A 25,564-nucleotide genomic window follows, 5' to 3' on the forward strand; every position below is an offset into this window, starting at 1 on the left:
TTTCAAGGTAGCCAGTGAAAATTATTCCAGGCGCATCCCAAAATACAGACGCTATAACCTCGCCAGTAGACTGTTGCGTTTTCCCATGCTTTGGAGCATGGTTCATCGCGTGCAGTTAGTCGCGTTCAGAGTGAAATGATGGAGCCATGTTTCATCTATTGTCACATATCGACGCAAAAACTCTGGTTTATTACAATTGATCATTTTCAAATACTGATCCGAATCATTAACTCGTCGTTGTTTCTGGTCAAAAGTGTGGTCGTGCGGCACCCACTTTGCACAGAGCTTTCTCATACCCAAATATTCGTGAATGATATGATGCATGTTCAGTTGATATCTATTTCATTCAATTTCAATTTACGGTCATTCAAAATCATTTTGTGGATTTTTTAAATGTTTTCGTCGGTAACAACCCCTTTTGGGCGTCCTCTGCATTCACCGTCTTCGGTGCTCAATTCATCAGGTCTAAACTTAGCACACCAATCCTTGATGGTTGATTTCCCTGGGGCAGTGTTCGGAAATTCGGCATCAAGGCAAGTTCTTGCTTGTATTGTATTTTTTCCTTCAAAAAGCAATGTTTTATCAACACGCGGAATTCCTTTTTACCCATTTTTTTCACAATAACAAAATTTGCTTCACTCAAAATGCTATAATATACAAACTAATGATCCGACAGCTGTCAAATTTATACACGTATCTTTTGAGGGTTAGTGCTAACTAAAAATCATATGGATTTAATTCTAGTAGCGCCATTTATGTGTCAGGCCGGGGACTTTTCAATTGACCTGTAAAATTAACTGCTCGAAGCATTCCAATCTTTGCAATCATCTCCGTCCTTTCCCCTCTCACAATTTATACAGGAAAGGGTTCGTATATTTTCGTCTGACATCACGAACAAAACAGCCGAACCGTGCATTTGACTGAAAATGGTAGTTACTATTTTCATTCGCTAGTTTTTTACTATCGACAGTTTCGACTGTTTTGTCACTATCGACTGTTTCGACTGTTTTCAGTCGATAGTTCCCAACGCTATAAAAAACCAAAACTCTCCGCAAATGCAGTTTACTCCTTTAACATTTTACGTTTCGACGAAAAAACACACACTGAAAAGTGAAGCCGGCCAGTGTGGCTTCAACATGAAGTTGATTACAAGTGTACTCGACGCGATTAATACACGACAGACATTAATAATAACATCATCTGTTGTAAATCCTTTAAAATTAATGTACGGGCATGATAAATACACTCCAACCACACCAAACATTCAACAGATATCACTGATCAAAATACATGCAAGCAACTAATATATGGATTATATAATTCATAATCGAACAGCACTAATTTACATTACTCCAATGAATTGAAGCATCAAAGAGAACCTATTAATCAATTGATAAAAAACGAATAAATAAACCAATAGCGAGGCGTTGATCAGTAAAAACACAAAAAAAATACAACGACGACGATTAGGTAAACCGCAGAAATGATTTACGCCGTCTCGAAACACGGAACGAAAATCATCAAACGCCCCAGTGGTTTATTTAATCCCGCCGTCTAAGTATCACAACAAAAACATATTTATAGCTTCGAGTCAACACGACTAACGAGAAGAACAAAACTCGCCGAAACGTCCAGTAAATATTTTAAATTCAAATCTCCGATTATGTACGTTACATAAACGTGTCGGTAGGACGCGCGTGTTTTTGTGTACGCGAAATTATTTTAGATGGGGCAGCAGCCGCCTGTCGCGAGGCCGTTTGACCTTCGCGATATTCTATTTCTCTATATCGGGCGCGGAAACGATTTTTCGACCGCGTTTTGGCGCAGAAAAATCTCGGTAAACAAACAAGTTAAACGCCGGATACGTTCGATTTCGTTTTTGCGCCGTTCATAAACAATTTTATTCGCGGGATTAGGTCATCGATAATAAAACGCCATTTTCAAAGAAGTAATTTGTAACAAAAAACATTATAATGATGGCTGTTCTAAACCACTCGATGTCAAGCAATTACGTGTTATTCGAACGTTAAATAATCGAGGAAGACGTTCCAAAAAAGCTGTTCAAATGTAAGCTGATCCACAACATATTTCTGTCGATTTATCAATTGAATCACCCGCTATTCGAAATAACGATCAACTGCCAATAACTGAAACCCCCCAAATGCACGAATGGAACATTGTTACAAACAAAAAACGCTTGAGAAGTCCTGAAGAACAAGTCGTCCGAAAACAGACGAAAATCAGCGACTATTGGCTTCAAAAACCTATCCAAACATACAACAGTTTCAGTGCCCTGGCAGAAGAGACAGAAGAAAACCAACCAAAAGCAATTCCCAGAACACCTCCAATAACAAGAACAAGTCTAGTTGTGTTGCACTTTATGTGAGCTGTTTTGAAAGCAACCAAATACATTTTCATGAATAAATTTTTTGCCAGTTCTTAAAGAATGTCTTCACAGTTTGGTCAACTAAATTAACTTATTTTATACAAATATAATCTCCTATTCAATTTTACCTGCATACCTAGACATATATCAGGCTTCTGTTATTATGGCAAAAGATATATCTCTGCCTAGGGCAATAGAAAAAGTGCAAGTGGCAGTCAACAAAATCTACAAATGGACGAAAGATTGGAAAATTCAACTTAATAGCTCCAAATCTGTGCACGTTAATTTTGCTTTAAGGCGAAATAATAAAAACTTAATTATATCACTCAATGGATGCCCGATTCCTCAAGCAGAATCAGCAAAATACCTTGGAATCCATCTTGACGGTAGATTAAGTTGGAAGCATCACGTTAGACAAAAAGCAAAACACATTAGAACCAAAATAAAACAACTATAGTGGTTAGTCGGAAGATACTCTCAACTTGATCTAAAATCAAAGAGGTTGATCTATAATACAATTATAAAGCCAATTTGGACCTATGGGGTGCAAATATGGGGTTGCACTAAAAATTCAAATTAGTTAGTCATACAGCGCTGTCAAAACAAGGTTCTTCGATTGATTATCAATGCCTATCGCTATGTAACCAATGAAGAACTGCACGATGACCTGGAAATCAAATGGATTTGCGAAGTTGTCCAGGATTTCGCCTTGAAACACGAAAGAAGATTACTAAATCATACTAACGTGGAAGCAATACAACTGCTGGACAGCGCGCAGGATGTCAGGAGATTGAAACGAACAAAACCATACGAACTTGTGTGAACATTTAGTGTGTATTATTAGTGTAAACTATAGCTATAAGTTAATAATTAATAAATAATTATAATTTTATAATTGAGGAATACATACTGATGTATTTTCTCGCACTCGTCTTGCTTGTTAATTAATCCAAGTACATAGGAAAAGTAGTAATAAATTAATTGTAAATTAAGATTGTACTAAGCGTATCTAATAAAGATGTTATAAAAAAAAATATATCATGCTTTCGACAAAGTATGGCATACGGGCTTGCAGGTTAAACTAAAGAAACTTCTCCCTCATCCGGATTATCAGTTACTAAAATCGTATCTCACCGATATACATTTTATTGTAAATCATATATTCGGGAGTTCCGCAAGGTACTGTACTGGGTCGTGTACTGTATCTTCTGTATACGGCCGATCTGCCCACCACAAAAATAACTACTGTGGCAACATACGCAGACGACACAGCAATCTTAACATCCCATGAATATCCAGTCACAGCATTAATGAACCTACAAACCCACCTGGATCAAATACAATTATGGTTGAAGACGGCGCATTAAAGTCAATGAAATAAAATCCACCCATGTAAAGTTTACCCTGCGTAGAAGAACATGTCCACCAGTAAATATCAATCATCGTCAACTCCCCCAAGCAGAGCATGTTAAATATCTTGGTATGCACTTAAATCGACGCCTAACCTGCAAGATGTTAATTATATCAAATGTATTTGCTCATCGGGCGCAAATCCAAGTTATCATGAGATAACAAGGTGTTGCTGTATGAGTCTATACTCAAGCCCATTTGGGCATATGGAATCCAATTATGGGGTACCGTTAGCAAATCTAATATATCCATCATTCAACGGTTCCAAAATAAGGTGTTGCGTGCCATTGTTGATGCTCCGTACTATATTTCAAATAAAGTGATACAACGCGATATTCCTCTAGAACCTATACCGAGTGTAATTCAACGTGTTTGTGTGAAATACTTCGAAAGAGTGTCAGTGCATCCAATGTACTTGCTAATCAGCTAAATATGCGACGATATAGTGAAGTGCGTAGACTAAAACGTTTAACACCGCCTGATCTGATTACTGGACATATGTAGACTTTAGAATAAGACTAATTAATTAAGATAATATTTTATACAGAAGATTGTTTGATGAAGTGATTTTCTACATGCCCCATATAATATAGTATAGACATAAGAAATACTTATTGCCAATAGGGCATATTGTGGAATCACGAGGAGTAATAAAAAAAATCTTGTTACATCATATTGATTTTGGTGAAGATATGGGAATGTAGTTTTTTAATACTTATTTTCATATTATAGTTCAAACATGTTGAGAAATATAATTAAATATTAATATAAAATAATTAATCAGCAACATATTACCTTACAAATCCATTATCCGTTTTAATCTAATGGAATAACAGTTGTTAAGAACTCACCTGCAACAAAAAGATCTGTATAAATTAACTGATAAAAATTTAACAATGAAAGGTCAACTTAACATGTAATAAAAACATTGCGTATTGAAGTATTAACGCGCATTACAGAAAGTCGTGTATTTCGTTTCGTCGAATAAATGCCCTGACTCAGCCCTGTGTTTCTTAACCCACTCTTTATAGACGAAATTAAGGCCATTATCCTTCTTAATAAACGTAAATGCATTTTGGTGAAGCAAAAGCAATTTCGGTTCTCATATGGTGGGAAATGCTAACAGTACTTGTCTTATATTTAATAATGTTTGCTTTACGCCATTTTTAATAATTAAACTTGTATGACACGAAAAAAGCATGGTTGTTGAAGTAATACTAAAGATGAATTCTGTAAGACGTATGATTAATTATTTAAAAATTATGATTATTCATTCAATTGGTATGATCCAAGGGACAACAAATTAGATTTATTTCGTTCGTAATTTAATGTTGTGGGTATGACACAAAATTATATTATTATTTTGGTACTGTTTGGGTTCGGCACCGACTTCAAACTGATCAATTGGTGGTTAAAATAAAATTGTAAATAAATAGGAGGTATTAAGCTAAATTGTGTATATATAGTAGAATATAAACTACGCGTAGTAGATAGATTAAAAAAGGTTTCTGCTTACTTTTATTTAGTTATTACAACAATTATTAAGTACATGTTTTATTTTAAAACGCTTTATTTAAAAAAAGTTATTAAATTTTTTAAATAATATTTTATTTCTTTCTTTTTAGTGTTACATACTTACTCAATAAATTACGCAGTTATTTTATTAAGTATTACAATGGGTAGGCCAAATAAAGGTGCAGCCCGTATGAGGAAAAATAGGAATAAAGAAACAATGACTGACTTGGTTCCAATGGGACCACCTCGAAAGTGCACTATTTCGAATAAAGAAAGTATTTTGGACATCGGTTCACAATTGACGGAGAAATCGGTGAACATACATAAAAAATATACATTCGAATATAGAACCTCGTCCTTATATAAAATCGCTTAAAAAATGAATTGCTGTCCGTAAGTCCTGCTAAAACCCGAGAGCGGCTGGACCGATTTTGCTTATTTTGGTTTTGAAATAATTGTGTAATTTAGTTAGATATGGAGATGGAAATATGGAGTAATTGCGACAAAGTAAAGTAAGGTAAAGTGTCATTCTCACTGTCATCAATAATTTCAACTATTGTGCAAAAACTACAAACGTTTCTTCATCATAACAAACGTCAGTTTGAAATACCATTGGATCTGATGCCACCTGGCAGCTAACAGGCCAATTGAAAAGGCCCCGGCCTGACATATAGATGGCGCTACTAGAATTAAATCCATTAGATTAGATGCATGTATGTATTTGACAGCTGTCGGATCATTAGTTTGTGAATTAATGCAATTTGGATGAAGCAACTTTTGTTATTGTGAAAAAAATGGATAAAAAGCAATTTCGCGTCTTGATCAAATATGAATGGAAAAGTACAGTTGGAGCAAATACTTGGCTTGATGCCGAGTTTCCGGATACTGCTCCAGGAAAATCAACCATCAAGGATTGGTATGCAAGTATAGAAATGATCACCGAGGATGGTGAACGCAGTGGACGCCCAAAAGAGGATGTTACCGACAAAAACACTTAAAAAATCCACAAAATGATTTTGAATGACCGTAAATTGAAACTGAATAAAATAGCAGACACTCTAAATATATCAACTGAACGTGTACATCATTTCATTCACGAATATTTGGGTATGAGAAAGCTCTGTGTAACGTGGGTGCCGCGCGAGATCACTTTTGACCAAAAACAATGACGAGTTGATGATTGGGAACAGTGTTTGAAGATGATCAAGCGTAATTACCCGAATTTTTGCGTCGATATGTGACAATGGATGAAACATGGTTCCATCATTTCACTCCGAAGTCCAATCGACAGTCATCCGAGTGGACTGCACACGATGAACCCGCTCCAAAGCGTGGGAAAACGCAACAGTCAGCTGGCAAGGTTATGGCGTCTGTATTTTGAGATGCGCATGGATAATTTGCATTGACTACCTTGGAAAGGAAGGATCATCAACAGCGACTATTGACATCTCAAAAGAATGCTCGCTGGGAAGAAATTTTGGTCCAATGAAGAGGTGATCGCCGAAACTGAGGCCTATTTCGAAGCAAAGGACAAATCGTACTACAAAAATGGTATCAAAAAGTCGGAGGGTTGCTATAATCAGTATATCTCTTGAAGGGAATTATGTTGAATCAAAAAAATAATTTTGCCAAAAAAATGTGTTTAACTATAGTAGGCCGGCGACTTTTCAATGGACCTGTTATAATATGGTCAGACCCGACAAAATGTCTGCCGGTGAGCACGTGAAGAGATTTAATTGACCAATAATTGACGAAGTGGCTATTGTTATTGTCGGAGACAATTTGGTATGTGAAGTTTACCGGGTCATATAGTCAATGAAGACGACAAGTGAATTCGAACTAATTAGTATTTAGTGTTTAATAATTAGCGTTGAAATATAATTTTATTCCACAAACATCATACCTTTCCTCTAGCCCTCCTACCAAGAGGTAACCACATGGAATAAATACACGGAATTATATACCCATATATGCAATAATTAATTACTTCTGTTTATTAAGTTCAATATTCATACCTGATACGAGATATGAATGAAATTTGATCGGATATTAACTCATTATCACCTGGTAGATCGTCAAGCAGGATATCCTCGAATAATCGAAGAGAAATATGTTACGAATCAACAAGTGAATGCATCGAAACATTAATCGTTTAAGAGGCGGTGTCCTTGGGACTTCGGAGATTATACACATTTGCAGTGCGAAGGTATAAATATCAATCAATAAATCGAAGTATGACATGTTATACGTTGATATAATATATATGATGTGCTTTCTTCATTCGGTATATTAAATAATCTACACAGTTTAGGAATTTTTAGTTGAGAAATTGTAATTTGATTTACTAGTTTCAACACTTCACAATATATAACATAAATTTTGTATGAATCCTCACCAGGATATTATAATAAGAAGTAATAAGACAAATTAAGTAATATTTTTTATGTATTTTGACAATATTTGAGTTGAATACTTGAGTTAACACACGACTGGATACTGTCGTATGGGGAAAAAAGTTATGACTGCAGCGACGGATGAGGTCGTTTCAGCCTGGAAAGTGGGGGGCGGTTAGCGCTGATAAGCTCCCAACATGTCGACCAGCTCGCTAACAAGCGCGTTTTCAAAGGAACTTGAGCTGAGTTGTTGTTTGTGGAATGATTGAGATATGAAGTGCTTGATTTCTGGAGTGTCAGTTTCCCCATGGATTTGATTATTTCTGACAAACCATGGAGCGCTTAAGATTCTACTGATGAGCTTATTTTGGAAAACTTGAAGCCGTTTGACCTGGTTGGGTGTAAAAAACTTGAAGTAGACATTAGAGTCGTAGCGGTACGGACCGAATTAACATCTTATAAAATAAGCATTTGATGGAGATGGGAAGCCTGCCAGAAGGGCAGATCAGAGAATATCCGCCGGTCGAAGTGGAGACCTAGGTACGTGACGTTATCCAGCCATGGAATTATTGCGGTGTCAATTTTAAGTTGCGAGACGTGCAGTGCGTAACGCTTCTTATGGAAAATGATGGCCTGGGTTTTCAATTTGAACCACTTGACCGCATGATCGAGCTGCTTCTGTAAACGTTCATCAAATGTAACTCCGAACCTGACGGCCGTGAAGAAAGCAGTGTCGTCAGTGTAAAACGCGACGTCAATGTGCTCTTTTCTCGGCAGATCTGAAATAAAGAGGTTAAATAAGGCTGGGACCAGCGAGGAACCTTGAGGTACGCCAGCATCGATTTGTTTTCGACTGGCAAGTATTTAATCCTGATCTTGACCTGGAAAGATATGTCCGATAGATAGGACTTGATGAGAGTGGTTAGGTGTTCTGGGAGGCCCAATCGCACACATTTTGCGATCAAACCGTGGTGCCAGACCTTGTCGAAGGCTTTGGTTAGGTCCAGAAGGACTGCTCCAAGCTTTTTACGTTGGTCAAGAGCGTGATAGATGTGTGCGGCCAGACGGGTAGCCTGATGGACGGAATAGTGAGTGGTGAGCGCGAAAGCCGAATTGTTCATTAGGAATGATGTTGTTGGCACTGAGAAGGCTGATGTGTCCCTCCTTTCTTGGGAATAACCGCTATATGTGCCGTTTTCAAGACGCCGAGAAATGTTGCAGCCTCACGATGGAGTTAATGATGTTTTCCAGTTCCGCGAGCTTTTTTAACTGGGTAATCGATATTCCGTCGAAACCTGGAGATTATTTGGTTTGAAGTTTGCCGATCATAGTCTGTAGCAGAATAAGAGAAATATTCTCTATGAAAGCTTGGTGATATCGATGAATTTGAACTATTTTGTATTATAAATAATCCATATATAGTAAAATTTTTAAGTTAATTATGTATATAATTAAATTATCAGCGTTACTTCGACGTTAAAATGGAAGATTAGGATGTCATGGCATTGTTACAAACAAACTACACAGATGGCAGTTAAATCTAATTGAATTTGTTTAATAACAATATAATATCAAGGAACTGTACGCATATTTCTTCTACACGAACCGTATTCTATACGAATACCATACGAAATTATATGTATACCTTTAGTGTAAACTATAGCTATAATTTTATAATTGAGGAATACATATTGATGTATTTTCTCGCACTGGTCTTGCTTGTGAATTAATCCAAGTACAAATGAAAAGTAGTAATAAATTAATTTATAATTAAGACTGTACTAAGCGTATCTAATAAAGATGTAATTAATAAAAAAATTGAAGATGAAAAGAGGTGGATGTTCTCGAAGTTAAGTTAAGTCTCCTTTTACCAACTATGGGTTTATCTGGACTGGACCTAAAGTTTAACGTGGACTCCGAACCACGGTCCTCAGCATTAAGCATACCGACTGGCGAGTGACCAACTTTAGAAATCATCCCAGAAGACATCCGGACTTACCCAGCCTGGTTAGTGGCGTGACTGCGATCATTTTCCTTGTCGCAATTTGCACTCTTTCCTAGGACAATCACAAACATAAATTTACGACCATGCCCCAGCAGGATTCGAACCCGCGGCTATCGCAACAGTAGGAGGACTGTCCTATCGCCTTTACCACTGCGGCACCAAGCCGGCAATTATTAGAATTAAATATTTATGTTTTGATATTACTGTTGAATGTTTTATTTGTAGATATATAGCAAATTTGTTACTAATTAGATAAGTGCAATATGATTATTAATTAATTAGAATCGAAGATAATTAATACGATAAACCTATCGAAATCAGGCCATGCCTGTTGACTGCTCTCTACGTGACGACAATACCGCAATCGCCATGCCAGAACGAAAACAAGGGACCGAATCTACGTAGGCCGTGAAGCAGTAGCGGCAAACAATAATTTATTGTCCAAAACCAGTTGTTTTTTCCGGTGTTGTTTTTTTTCCTTCTGTCGGAGTGTTTATTTCGGCGGACACCTGTTCGACGAACAAAATCGGAACACTAATGGGAAAAGTTTGATCTGGTAACGATAACAGTTGGCAAAAAAACATATCCCGGTATTTTTGTGGGGTAAAAATCTGAGTAGAGGCTATTTTTGGAGAATCGTAAACGGTATTCGGTAAACTTCGATAGTTTCCGCCTCATTTTGTGACTTTGCCATTTACAAGCAATCAAGGACTTTTGGATTTGACACTAGTACTGGTAAGAGTTGTACGGTTGAGAATTTTGTTGTTTATAGTTTATTTATTCTTGTACCGTCCATATTTTTGTTATAAATGGTAGGCAGTAACTGATAAATCATCAATTTATGAAAGTTATCCGAAATGCCATTTTAACACTTTTAATCTGGACAAATATTTGAAAACTTTCCATCCAGGTGTGCGTCTATTAAATTTTAGTTTCAATTTTCCAAATTTAATGCAATTTTAAATCAAATTAATTACATATTAGGCTTAGTTGACCCTGAGGAAGCAAAAGTACAGATAAATATGACTCGATGTCCTTTTGTGAGTATATTTCATCAAAATCACAGTTCGTTGATCATATAGTCATTCACATATACAGCATTAGCAATTGAACAATAAACATCTCACTTGATGATTATTAGGGTTGGAGGCTGTTATTTTGGTAATAATATTACCATTTCCAAATTTGAGCGTAATCAGTCAGGAATTTATAACAATAAACTAGCTGCTAAATTATCAACGGATGCCATATTAGATGAAACCCGAGCTAATTTAAGCAATGGCAATTATGAGAAGACTAGATTTATTGACTCGTAAAGATTTATGCAATATTCAGCAAGCTAATCACTTGAAATTCACAGGTACAAAACATAAAAGTGACGCGAGTGTACGAGGGTCACTATATATTGATATAATCACTTAAAAAATAAGTGATATAATCACTTAAAAAGCACTTAAGTATTTCTTTGCACCAATCGACACGAGGAGTGGTGCAAAGAAATGCTTAAGAAATTCAATCGCGGTGCCTTTCGAAGCACCCTTTATAACATCGTGACAGGTGACGAATTATGGATATATTCGTATGAGCCCGACAGTAAGCAGCAGTCGAGTGTATGGGTGTTCCAAGATGAATCAAATCCAACAAAAGTTGTTCGCGCATGAAGCACTTTAAAGAAAATGGTGGCCTGTTTCTTCGGGAGAACTGGTCGTATTGCAACAAAGCCTCTAGAGTATCGTAAAACAGTAAATTCTGATTGGATTCTATTGGATTTTTATTAAAATACTGAAATTAAGCTCAAACCTTCATAGTCGCCACACAAGGAATAAACTTCTGTAAACTTCTAAAAAATAACAAAAAGAAAAACGTGAATGGTCATTATTTTGCAAATACAGAGGGAAATAAAATGAATGGATGACAGAACTCATATTTATTCCAAAGAATCAGTTAAATAAGTACTTTTAGGAAGTGCAGGAATCTAGTATAAGTACACAACGTTTTCTGTTCTTGTGTATTTTGAAGAATTCTCGTTTTATTTTTGGACACACCTCGTATATATGAATCCTTAGGAGATTTTGAACAGATTAACCCTGGTATTATCACAAAGATGATAAGCAGCTAAAAACGACTTTATCAATTCAAGAAATCTCAGGAGAGCGATTCAAATTTCAATATTCTAATTACTATACACTGGACTTCTTACACTTGGAATAAAATCGATTTTAACACATTAGAAATGTTTTTATTTATTTTGTATGTTCGCATATTTATGTAAGGCGTTAAAATTAATATCAATTAATAAAAAAAAACTGTTTTTATTGACTAATTTATTTATATTTATACGATTTACGAAAGTTATAAAATATAAATTAAGCAAATATGTTTTTATAAATATCTCCATTGGCTTGGTAAAATATTCAGAAAGTTAGTCAAGTAAAAGATGCCAATTTCGTTTTTTTTAAGATCGTAAAATCCATTCCCCGATATTAATGGAAATCATTTTTATAGTTAGATCATTATCGGGTTCGTTAATACTTGGACAAGAGCTTTATGACATTTAGTGCTTCGCGAATTTGATTTGGCACTGATTATGATATCAATTAGCGAAAAAAAAAACAAACTTTTTTGATCATAAAATGGCTCGTTTTAAGAAGACTGTTAAAGTTTATTACAGCTATGAATTAGGGAGAAAAAAAATGGTTTTATACAAATGTAGTTTTTGTGAATATAAAAATATTTAATTATGCCTTTAGTTTTACCGAAGCAAAGAGAAAATACGCTTGGTTTTTCGGACGTTAACACAAGCGACTGAAAATGTAAAATGGTTCTAATACTGTAACAGCCAATTAGACGCAGTTATGGCTAAGTTGATTCGGTTCCAGCAATTTTGATGTCAAACATGCACCACGCTGTGGAGCTTCATATAAGTACTGTTTCTCGAAAGATAATCGATCCCTTTCTGAAGAAGATGGTTTTGATTGAAGGGTTTGCTGTGCCTTTGGTGTCACTGGCATGAGCTGCTCTCTCATGATCAAGATCTTAATTAGGAACCTGAATGAATTATTATAAGACAATGCTAGGGCACACAAAATGGTAGCGATTTGCTAGAAGTTTGGATGGAAGGTTCCTTATGCATCCGCCTTATAGTCTAGATCAGGCACCATGTGATTCGTACGAGTCCTGAAAAAGTCTCGCGCTGGTTTGTCTTGAAATTATTTCTATTCTCCGAATATTCAGCTTCAATTTCTGCAACGTATTATTGGTGAATATATGGGTACATTGTTATAAATCTAATTATTTTTACTGTTGTGTTTTGAAAGAGCGAGATATCTATCTCTATAATTTGATATTATTTTATTGTAAACTTATTTAAAACTTAGGGTGTGTTATAACCTAGAGGTTATATCTGTGGCATAGAGGGTGCCTATTGGGCAGCAGTAAATATAAATCTCGCTCACAATCTTCGTAATTTGACAAAAATAAACTATTATTACAAATAATCTGATTGAGGCTCTATATGTCGATACCCACGGACAAAGAATATATTGAATAAGTATTTAGCAATATTGTTGAGAATGTCTCTTGAAAGGTCTTTATATATTAACATTCAGTGTGTCATGAAAAGGGAGAAATCATAGAAAACGTCAAGTAAGACGAAAGTTTTATAAACAGAATTCTTAATTGTAATACTTCTTTAGTTAAAAATAAATAAATAAGAAAATACAGTATTTTGAATCACAAAAATCTTTATAGCATCAAGCATATCTGTATCGTATTAATATTTTCTAGTTAATAATTTTTAGACAGTTGGATAAATCTTTTTGGGTGTGAATTCGATAATGGTTCAGATTCACAGTCAGATCCGGTAGGTGGCGCTGCGACTTGTGTGTTATTTTTTAAATTTTTTCCGATTATAAGGACGTATCAATGAAGAAAATCACTAGTTGGATTTTTAGGGTATATGACATGGCCCGGTGAATGGAGGTAAGCGAAATGAAACACTAGTAATATAAAATATAAAAAATGTGGAAAATACAAAATAGATAAAACGGATGGCAGCGGTGTTACCTGGAGACGAGGCTTGGGCAGTCGATGGTGGCACGTCTAAACCAAACGATGGTCGGTTACTGAATGATGGAAATACCCTTCAATAACATCCCAGATAAACGTCTCGGGGTTGCCAGCTATTCGTTATCGTGTTCTAGTTGTCGCTGCTGGCACCCCGTCCGTGTTCAACATCTGGGATTATATTTCTGGGTACTTTGTTGACCGTTATTCCACTATCTAAAATTCGACATGCCTCAAGGTCGCTACAGATTTTATTATGTTCACCTTATAATATTTGTTTCTATATATACGGTGTATAACGAATTAAAATCCGCTATAAAATATGCTATATGCAGATAAATATGCATGACATCGGAATTATGAAAACTAAAACATGTGCATTATCAGTGGAGCGGTTATTTTAAAAACCACCGGAGAATCAGGTCAAGTTTGTTGGCTAGCCTGCGAGATATCGACGCGAAACGAGAGACATAAAGCCGATGCCAAGGACCGCAATAAAAAAAAGAACCTCGGGAACCCATATCGATCCTCCGACATGGTAAACAAGGTTTCGCGATTACAAAATCGAAGAGTGTGGACGTCGTTGTTAATTTTTTTTTCGGTATAGGTTTACTTGTTATGGGACACGGTCGACACTTGTTCAAAGCGTGACATCTAAATTCCCTCAAGAAATCTTGACATTTGATTCTTATCGCTGCAGTATCACATATAGTAGATCACATGAAAAGCTATCTACTACTACTCACACTATAACACTACGATTGTTTTTAAAAATCGCCTTTCAACCAATGATGGTTTCTCTGGACTGGCCCTACAGTTTAACGTGGGTTCCGAACCACGATCGTCGACATTAAGCCTACCAACTAGCCGGTAACCAACTTAGAGACCAAAAGACAACCGATCCTTCCCAGCCTGGTTACTGGCGTGACTGGGATGGTTATTCCTTGTCGGATTTCTCACTGTTGCCTATAAAGACTCTTACAATTACAGCCACAAACAGAAAGTACATCCATGTCTCAGCAGAATTCGAAACCGCGACTATCGTCCTGTCGCCTAGACCACTGCGTCTACTAAGATCAGGGGCTCTTAAACTTGATAAATGCTGCACATGTTTTTCAGACTATATTATCTAACTGGTGCAGGGGGACTGTTCCTAATAAATGAAGGAGCTGGGAATATTCTAATGTTTTAACAGAGGAAATACTATAACAGCTGGATTGAAAAGTATGTCGGGGATAGTAGAACTAAATCCATATGTTTTTTAGTTAGTTCTAACCCTCAAAAGATGCGTGTATACATTTGGCAGCTGTCGAATTATTAGTTTGTGAATTATAGCATTATAGTACAGAAGTTTAGACGTGGTGAAATGAGAACCGAAGACGGTGAACGCAGTGGATGCCAAAAAGAGGTTATTACCGACGAAAACCTTAAAAAACAAAATTATTTTGAATGGCTGTAAATTGAAATTCAATGAAATAGCAGACACTCTAAAGATATTAACTGAACGTGTACATAATATCATTCACGAATATTTGGGTATGAGAAAGCTTTGTGTAAAGTGGGTGCCGCGCGAGCTCACTTTTGACCAAAAACAACGAGTTGATGATTCGGAGCAGAGTTTGAAGATGATCAAGCGTAATAAATCAGAGTTTTTGCGTCGATATGTGACAATGGATGAAACATAGATCCATCAGTTCACTCCGAAGTCCAATCGACAGTCATCCGAGTGGACTGCACACGATGAACCCGCTCCAAAATGTAATAAAACGCATACATACTGGCAAGATTATGGCGTCTGTATTTTGACTGAATGAATTTTCATTGACTACCTTGGAGGCAAAAAGGAAGGACCATCAACAGCGACTATTACATAGCGTTATTGGACCGTTTGAAGGACGAATCGCAGACGAGCAAAAAACGCTTTTGCTCGCGAAACGACCTAGTTTGAAGAAAAAGAAAGTGCTGCTTCACCAAGACAATGCACCGTGTCACAAGTCAGTAAAAACGATGGCAAAAATCCACGAATTGGGCTTCGAATCGCTTCCTCATCCACCATATTTTCCAGATCTGACCCCCAGCGACTATTTCCTGTTCTCAGATCTCAAAAGAATGCTCGCCAGGAAGAAATTTTCGTCGAATGAAGAGCTGATCGCCGAAACTGAGGCCTATTTTGAAGCAAAGGACAAATTGTACTACAAAAATGGTATTGAAAAGTTGGAGGGTCGCTAAAATCAGTGTATCACTTTTGAAGGGAATTATGTTGAATAAAAAAAAACTAATTTTGACAAAAAAATGTGTTTTACTCTGGTAGGCAGGGGACTTTTCAATGGACCAGTTATTCAATTAGATTGCATCCAATTTATATGCACATTTAATTATTATTTATTTATATATTAATATTTCATGACCACGCAAAAAATCTCTATATATCACTCTATATATTACTCCATGATATACACCTAAATTTAATGGAAGACAAATGGTAGGTTAGTCGGCAATGGCTAGTAACAATGTAATAAATAAATAAATAGTAATTTAAATGAAGTATATTCGCTATTAAATGAAATAAGTAGAAGTCACAATGGGTTAGCTCACACCCCCTTTTAACAAAAATTAACCAAACTAAATCATTGTGTCCTATTTAAGGTTGTTAAATTTAACCCCACTTGTTTAATTTAATAATTTAATTTAATAAATATAATTAAGTACTTGACATTGTTTTCTATTCTAAAATATATTTTTAATAAATTAATATTTAAAGACCATTTTATATCATTTAATATTGTTTTAACTACTTGTATGTTAAAATAGGTATAATGCATTCTTCAAAAATTTGATACGTTCTCATCTCTTAAAAATATTTTTCTATTAAATACACTCTGTTCGCTTGTCGTGTAACATAATCGGACAAACTGATCCCTATTATTCGATTTTAAAGACTAGACGTATCGGTTCCATTTACTAATGATCAACTAAGACGACTGTAGCAACTTATAAAATAAGATATCCCTTCTAAAATTAATGTGAAACAACAAATTAAAATATTTCATTGTATTATATATTGGTTGTGTTTTCTGTTATGTAAAATTGCTCTTTTTGTCGGACCAAACTGCCAACAAAGAATGTTATTGGAATATTGAGTGTTATGTGTTATTGGGTAAATATACAACTCAAGACAAGTTCAGACGACGTCCGGTTTCAACTAAACCAGCAAACGGTAACATATCGTATCACTTTGTTTCAAAATGCCAAAAACAATAGATCATTCAGGTAATTATTGATGATATTAAATAATATAAGATGCTGCAATTTTATTGAAAATGCTTTTAGCATGTTGCTGCGACGCTGAATATTAGTATCGGTACTGTGAATAACACCGCTTACAAAATGAGGAACAATACATTAGATTCAATCAAGAAAGCTTGACCATCTTGATATTAGCTCAATTAGAGATAAAATATACGAAATGTATAAGAACAGTGAGTACACAAAATATTTTATCGATTTAAATATAATTTAATAAAAATATTTCAGAGAAAATTGTTATTCTGGGAAGTATACATAAAAGACATGCAGTTTTTTGATGGGTATAAGACATCCTTTCATGCACTTTCACAGGGCATATGATTTAAATGCTGTAAAGATAACCCTCGAAAAGGTCTAATGAAACTTCCAGACATTGCCTTAAAAAGAGTTCAATTTTTAAAAGCATACAATAAGATCAAGGAAGATAAATTATTTCAATTTGTGTATATTGATGAAACTTGGATATTTCAAAATGGATTCACCCTTGGCAAGACAGTAACAAAAAAAGTTTATAATAATTAATTGCACATAAATTGTTATTCATGCAGTGAATAAGAATTGTTTTATTCCTGGTGCAGAATTAGTGTTTTACTCCAAATCCAAGGGCGACTACCATGAACCATAACATGTTTTTGCTATGGTTTGAAAATCAGTTGTTAAAAAACCTGGAAGAACCATCAGTTATTATTTTGGACAGTGCATCATATCATATCACACTGGTGGGAAAAATCCCAACAATAGCATCAACAAAGGCTGTAATGAAGGAATAGCTTTCAAAACATGAATTGGTGTTGTTGAAGTGAAACATTTAATTTAGTTTTTTGCAATTTTGGACATAAGCCCGAAAACAGACATACAGTAGATCAGATGGCTGAACAATATGGTCATATAGTAATATGACTTCCTCACTATCACTGTGTATTCAATCCAATCCAGTTGATATGGAGGGTAGCAAGGAATTATTATAGTAGACGTGCTGGTCGAGAAGGATATTCCATCAAGAACTGTTTAGATATGTGGAAGGAAGCATTGTCGACCATAACACCTTCAGTTTGGATGAACTCCATAAGACATACAGACGAAGTAATTGATGTATGGTGGATCGTGAACATGTATTAGACCGATTGGAAATTAATAGTTTAGTGATTGACTTGGCCAGTGACTCGGACAGTGAAAGTGACTAAAGAAGACTAAGGATATATAATTATGCTGGAAATTCCTGAGACAGAGAGATGAGAGTGGAAACAAATAAAGGTATGCACATAATTAATAGAATATAACTGCAGAAAATGGTATTGTAGGGCGTGAAAGCTTTATGTGCAAAGATGTGATGGTAATGATTCAGAATTAAACATGAGCATTGGGTTAGAACGTATGAGGAGAGAATGAATACTAACTGTTTTGTAGATATGGTAAATGCATTAGACAGAATTCGGTGAATAATTTAATCATGAATGGTGTAGACAGGTAGTAGCAGAATATATCAAAAATACCCTGACATCAAGATGACTTGACAAGTAAACACACCATCGAAGGAAACAAGAACTAAATGTAAAAAGGTAAATATGCTGTTGAATGAAAGTATATTACTTCGATATATAATTGTAATTAGGTGGATTAGACCACCAGGGGGATACAACTACTTAAAAATATGAGCTTAGAACTCCACCTCATGCGTGGTGTGGAAAGGAGTTCAATATAAATATAATAAAACAACTCTAACCTACAAACTATTATAACTGAGTTCTTAATTGTAGTTTTAAGTCCTTCGATAACATATTCATTATATGTTAAAATAAATTAAAATAAAATAAATTTGAAAACAATATTTTTGTTTCATTATTTTATATAGATTAGAATTGTGTTGTACGTTAAATCGAAACTGAACCAAAACTCAAAGTTGACGCGGCAACATTGCGACGCTTTGACGCCACAAATTTCGATGACGTATATATAAATAAACTTTGAATAGACTATATGTACCATATTCAGTACACCTGATCAATTTTAAGTTGGTTCCAAGCCCAAACAATACAAAAATAATGATATAATTTTGTGACTAGTTAAAATAATATTGTAAATATATAAATAGGTTTAGGCAGGTATTAAGCTAAATTGTGTGTATGTAGTAGAATATAAAATACGTGTAGTAGATAGGTTAAATAAAGTTTTTGTTTATTTTTTATTTAGTTATTACAACGATTATTATGTATATAATTTAATTTAAAATGTTTCTCTTTGTGTTAAAAATCTAATTTTGAAAATTTTTGTCTTGTAGCGACCGCCACGACCCTTTAGGCCACCACGAATTCACCAACAAGTTCAAAGGTTGGCAACGCCGGTGGATTGGTACCATGCAGTTCCAGGCTATAGAAGACCATCACGACGACGTCTCGCTCTCTTTTCTTTTCTCCATCCCCTTGTAATAGTACCACTTCCACAGCGCTACCGTACTTCTTCTACCTAACCTAATATCCTTTCAATTCTCCCGTCAACCACATGTATCATTTAACATTGCAATAAACAGTATTTCTTCAACCAGCGTTTTCAGTTCTCGTGCAAATTTCTTTCAAATATAGTAGTGAGTGTTCTGACAAATAATTGCAGCGGCAGCCACACATTTCGACCGACTGACCGACCCGACGAACATTCCTACAGTTTTTTTTCGTGAGTTCCTTATTTATTTTTTGAAGTCGGTTCAATTTATTTGTTACAAATATTTTTTACCCTCGTTATGGTCACTTGAGATCGAGTAGAAGATCATAAATTCAAGCGCCGGCAAAGGTGGATATCGATACCGAAATGAGGGCAATAAATAAAATCCGGACGTGATTATCAAGTGAAACGCAAACCGTATTAATGTAGGACAAACATCGGACTCGTCACCCCCTTCGAAATAACAGCCGAACATTAATAACAGCTTCTCCAACATAATCTGGCTACTGCAGCCCGTTGTACCGACAGAAAACCATAAATTATCCTCTCGACTGGCGTACGTGGAGAGAGACGTGCGTGCTCTCATACCACCATTATCCATTTTATGTGTTCTTTTGCTCGAAATAAGGCTCGACGCGTATTCAGACGAACCGAACGACCTTGGACAGCGCGCCGCTTATTGTTTTTTTTTTCGTTCATAATAGTCGGCGTCGTGCTTTTTAATCCGCCACAAAATTATTGCCAAAGGTCAGATTTCTTTATTGTTCTCCTGGATTAGCGTTATCGCTAGTTGTTTTCCCCAAAAAGTAATCGTTTAGATTAGATAGTGGAGGAATTCTCGATCGTGATTCCAGGTAGGGAATGATCCGCAGAGATACGGTACAAGTACGAATTGTTCTTTGTTATCAGTTTTTTTTTATTTATGGACATGTGATTGTTTTGTAATTGTTTATACAAACAATCTTTCACCGCTCAATAATATCTAAAGTATCTAAACAACTAAAAGCTGATGACAAAGGACTATCCAACTGAGCAGTACGAATTGTTATTTGTTATCAGTTTTTTTTTATTTATGGACATGTGATTGTTTTGTAATTGTTTATACAAATAATCTCTCACCGCTCAATAATATTTAAAGTATCTAAACAACCAAAAGCTGATGACAAAGGACTATCCAACTGAGCAGTCTATTTTTTAAAATTGCTTCCAGTTTTTGAAATATTACTATTTTTGCCCACTAACAGCCACTCTACGTCTACGTCTATACTGCTTTGGATCTATAGTCCATCCAAAATAGCAGTGAACTTACGTCATCAAGAGGTATAAGGTATTGCCTATTGGAGTTTGTAAATTCGTTTTAGAATCAAACAATATTTTCTTTCTCATTTGACAGGATACATTACTCGACAAATACCTACGGATTAGTCGCATGCGCACTCTCCTGCACAGAATAAACCAAAGAAAAAAATAAATTATATGGTCTTCCTTTTCTAAAGACGGTACATTATTTTCGAGTCGATCAAGTCAAAACAACAAACAAATCTAGAATATTTATATTTTGTATTACATTAATAATTCTATAGTAAAAATAATTAAATTGTTATTCTTGTTGTATCTCACATATATTGGTTTTAAAATATGGAAGAACAAGGGTAAGCGCAGAAGGTAAGGTTACATTTTTAAAAGTTATAAAATCCAAACAGCATCAATTTTATTTAAACTGCGAACGTTAGCTGCCAAAATTTATAACACATCATTTTCATCGACATCAACTAGGTATCAACATATACCAAAATTTAATGATAACAAGAACAAAGAAGAAAATGATTCTTGTCGTGTTAGAAGTAGTCAAGTCATTCTAATTCTAATAACTTCTTATTGATTTATATCAAATGTCGTTTATATATTTCCTACAACATATTGATTTTTGAAGAAATAATTTGCATTTTAGGTAACATAAATAAATAAATAAATAAATAAATAAATAAATAGCACCCTGTCCAGCCCTTCTTAACAATTACTAATATGGCTTTAATTTTGATCATTTAAGTTATAGGACACTGAATCTTGTGCAAAGTGTTACGAATTATGGATTCGACATGCTGCATAAACAAAACAATAAAAACCAAACTTGGTATTCGTCGACCAAATAAAACACAATTTGATGGGTTCATTGTTTTAAGTACGTCAGTAGAACATAAAGTCTCGAGTCTCATTATTTAGGCGTAAATCGCGTACCGACTCTTTCCAGCCAGTCGGCTATCTTTGCTTTCGACACGTAAGGACGTCAGCCGCTGAGAAAAATTACCAAAAAAGCGACTTACCAAAATGTTTTAAATATTTAAAATTAAGTGAAGAATATCACAATAAACTTAGGCACTAAAATAAGATCTAATAGGTTTGTAGCTGACTATAAATCCAAATGTGGAAGACCATTGTTGACCATTGTGAGAAGTCGTTCCTTTTGGTAACTGGGTATAAATGAATTTAAAAATATAAAATATCTATTTGCAGATCCCTTTTCATTGCCAATTAGAAATGATAGTACGGATAAAAGTTTGGCACCAGCAGAAATCAATCTGTCTAACATACATTAGTAAATTTAAGATCTGTGAAAAGTACAATTAAGTATAAACATATTTTTAAGGGTTTCTATATTGAACTGAAGTAGTATAACATTTTTTATATTAATCGCAGTTAATTACAACTTTTTTTGAGGAACACTCAACACTGTTGCATGCAGGATGTAGCTCAACACCGGTGACAAATGATAACCACTTTGGACTTCAAAGTGATTAGTTGGTAGTAGTTAAAATAATATTATAAATAGATAAATAGGTTTAGGTGTGGAATATAGTAGAAAATAGTTGTAGTAGATGTTAAATTAGGTTTTCTGATTATTTTGATTTAGTTATTAGTTATTTACAAGGATTATTATGTACATATTTTATTTTAAAATTATTTTTTTGTGTTAAAAATCTAGGTTAAAAAGTTTGTTAACTTTTAGTGAGTTCCTTATTTATTTTTTGAAGTCGGTTCAATTTTTTTTCTTAAAAATATTTTATTTTTCTCTTTTTAGTGTTACATATTTACTCAATAAACTAGTCGTTTCCGTCTAACCTACAATTTGTCTTTATGATAACTTAAATCTAGGTATATAACTAGGAGGACCCATCGGCCCTATCTCAAACTCTGGTGAAATAATGTTTATACATGACACTGCTGTAGTTTTTAATACATGCACCTCCTGTTGTCCTGTTCTGGTGGTATACAAAAGCTGCAATATTTCACTATTCTCATGAGACTGGAGTCTTTCCTCATGCCCCCTTGCAATTATCTTGATTTCTTGACTGACTGTGGGTGTCTGACGCTCTCGATGTAGGTAATTAGTCCTATAGTATTTGGGTGCACCCACAATACCTCTCAGGACTTTGTTCTGCAAAAATTGTATTTTTTTATGTTACTCTTTGAAGAACATCCCCATAATTGAACTCCGTATATCCATATGGGTTTTAGTATTTGCTTATATAATATAAATTTATTATGTACTGATAATTGGTTTTTATGATTTTCATCCAATTAGCAAGTACATTTTCCTATATTTCAATTCCAGTTCTTTTCGTTTCTTCTTTATATGTTCCTTCCAGCGGTCTGTTTATAGGTGAACTGCACATATCCAGATTTATTTTCATTAATTCTTATTTTTCAAGCTTGTTTCCATATGTCACTTGCCTGTCGTAATTTTCGTGAGGCTTCTTCACTATATCAACAAATGTAGCCATCGTAATATTTTCCATTTGTGGTATATCACAAGTGTAGAGCATTGGTCCCAGTACACTTCCTTATGGTACACCTGCTTTAGCTTCTTTTATTGTAGATGAAGCTTCTTCTTGTTTGACTCTAAACATTCTGGTTGTAATGTATGATTTTAATAGTTTAATGTTATAATAATGTTAATAGTGTGTTGTTTTGGTAACATTTTCTGTAGTTTATGAACAAGGCCTTCATGCCAAACCTTATCGAAGGCTTGTACCACATGTAAGAATGTAGCTGAGCATACTTTTTTACTTTCGTGGGCTTTTTCAATAACATCTGTTATTCTGTGGACCTGGTCATATGTTGAGTGTTTGTTAATAAACCCAAACTGGTGTGTAGGTATCAGGTTTTTTCTGGTGAATGGTGAATCGAACCAGTAACCTTCATTTGGGAGCTAAATGCTTTAACCATTACACCAGAGAAGCAGATGTTTACAATATTAGTACGAGGTCTTATAGTTAGTATTTAAAAAGCAAACTGAATGGCTTTTGCACTGAACGACTTCCGATTTCCCGCCACATCAGCTCAGCAGTAATATAACTAAGCAGTAATTATACACAAATGTTCGATTATTTTACATAAAAAATATGTGAAAGCTTTGTACGCGTCTTTTATATTTGAACGTTTAACCCCTATGTGTTAAATTTTACCCTTAACTCTAGCTCGATCAGTCTAATTTAATTTAAATTTGGTGTTTGTTCCACTGATCTATCCACCCGCACTACTACTGCTTCTGAATTGGTGCAAGTATAACAGAACCGTGGTAATAAACACATTTTTAAATTCGAATTGTATTAAGTATCTCTACGTAGTGTAGATGAGATGATAAAAACATTTAATTGCAAAACTAATTTTGAGCTTTAAACTAAAACTGCGTAAATTATGTTAATCGATATTCTTTTAAAGATCCGATTTTCATTAATATTTTAATAATTCATTAGTTTGTTTTATTGACAATTTAAATGCTATCGTGCCGAAACCCATGAATATTAATGTGGTCAAACAAGATTACCTTAATACAGGCTTTTCGTTCTAATGGTAAAATTGAAAGACCCAAAATGACGCAAGGTATTGTTTATTAAACCTGGTTATATCGAGAATTATTACGGAGGATAGCGAAACACTCAGGAATCCAATAAAATTTTAATTTTACCACAACAATTTGTAAAAAGTTTTTTTAGCTATGAGAGAGTAACGTATGAGATATTTGACTTTGCACTAGTTGTGTTAATTATTGCTCCCTTTCTATGCAGCACTAATTCTAACTGTTTTGAATTGTAAATTTCAATAATCTGAATTGATATTTTTGAATTTGATATTTTTTCTCAAAAAATCCTTTTATTTTTTAACACAATATTCCTTTAACTCAATACATTTAGACACATTAGCCCTCCTAGAAAATAGGTCTTCTACAAACCCTCAGTTTAGGCTCCCAAATCTCCCACTACTCAGCTTTCTTCAGGTTCGAAGCAGGTATCGATGATTTCTGACATGACGACCTTTCTTGAGTAACCTTAACAACCGGTGTCACAATTGAATCATTGAAATAGATGGTGCAAAATCTCCATAGTATTATCAATCCTTACTTTGATTTCAGTGATGTTTTTAAGTCAAGTTAAAATATAATGCTCAATCAGTACACCAAAACCACTCTCATCGTTTTTCTTAAAATTCGAGAGCTTAACTACAATCAATGACCATCTCAAAATGTCACAGTAGTCATAACCATTATGATTGTGATTGTTCTCTTGTTTTATTCGTTTTTTGAATCCATTTATCTTGATATTTGCTTGAACTTTTGCTATAAGTGATTCAGTCATGTATTCTATTTATTGCATCTTGTACTCAGTACCCAGTTAGTTTTCCACTCTCATATTTTTATTTTCTTGTTCTTTTTTCTACGTTTTTGATCTTTCTTTTGACCATCTCTATCTCGTTACATTAATGATCATTTCTTATTGGCACATATGGTTCTGCTCTCTAATGAAATCATTTTTTTGTGTGCTTTAACATTTTTCATATTCCTTATTGTTTATATTTGTTTTACTTTTGTAGTGAAATCTCATTGATCATATAGTCTATCCAGTTTTTTTGTACATACAATTTGTAAATTCGTTTTAGAATCAGACAATATTTTCCTTATCATTTTATTCTAGCTAAAAAGAGACGCAATGCTCTGATAAGCTCGAACGTGTAACCGAACTAGCCTGTCGTCCGGTTGCCAAATGTATG

The 25,564-nt window shown here is 34.7% G+C and overlaps 1 protein-coding gene and 2 long non-coding RNA genes across 6 annotated transcripts in view; 1 reads left to right on the top strand and 2 right to left on the bottom strand.

The window, feature by feature from the left end:
* Window positions 1-25,564, bottom strand: part of Hers (Histone gene-specific Epigenetic Repressor in late S phase) — a 211,161-nt gene that overhangs the window by 75,685 nt on the left and 109,912 nt on the right. The window lies entirely within an intron of this gene.
* On the bottom strand, window positions 12,433-12,986 carry LOC143204516 (uncharacterized). The gene is made up of 2 exons (XR_013007617.1): window positions 12,792-12,986; window positions 12,433-12,744 (listed from the first exon to the last, which is right to left on the bottom strand). It is a non-coding gene; the product is annotated as an uncharacterized LOC143204516 (long non-coding RNA).
* Window positions 20,234-21,047, top strand: LOC143204518 (uncharacterized). Its single transcript, XR_013007619.1, has 3 exons — window positions 20,234-20,370; window positions 20,761-20,843; window positions 20,910-21,047. It is a non-coding gene; the product is annotated as an uncharacterized LOC143204518 (long non-coding RNA).

Source organism: Rhynchophorus ferrugineus, unplaced genomic scaffold (genome assembly GCF_030347505.1).
Source record: "Rhynchophorus ferrugineus isolate W39M unplaced genomic scaffold, kcgeb_rfMv2 rfM11, whole genome shotgun sequence".
Lineage (NCBI taxonomy): Eukaryota > Metazoa > Arthropoda > Insecta > Coleoptera > Curculionidae > Rhynchophorus > Rhynchophorus ferrugineus.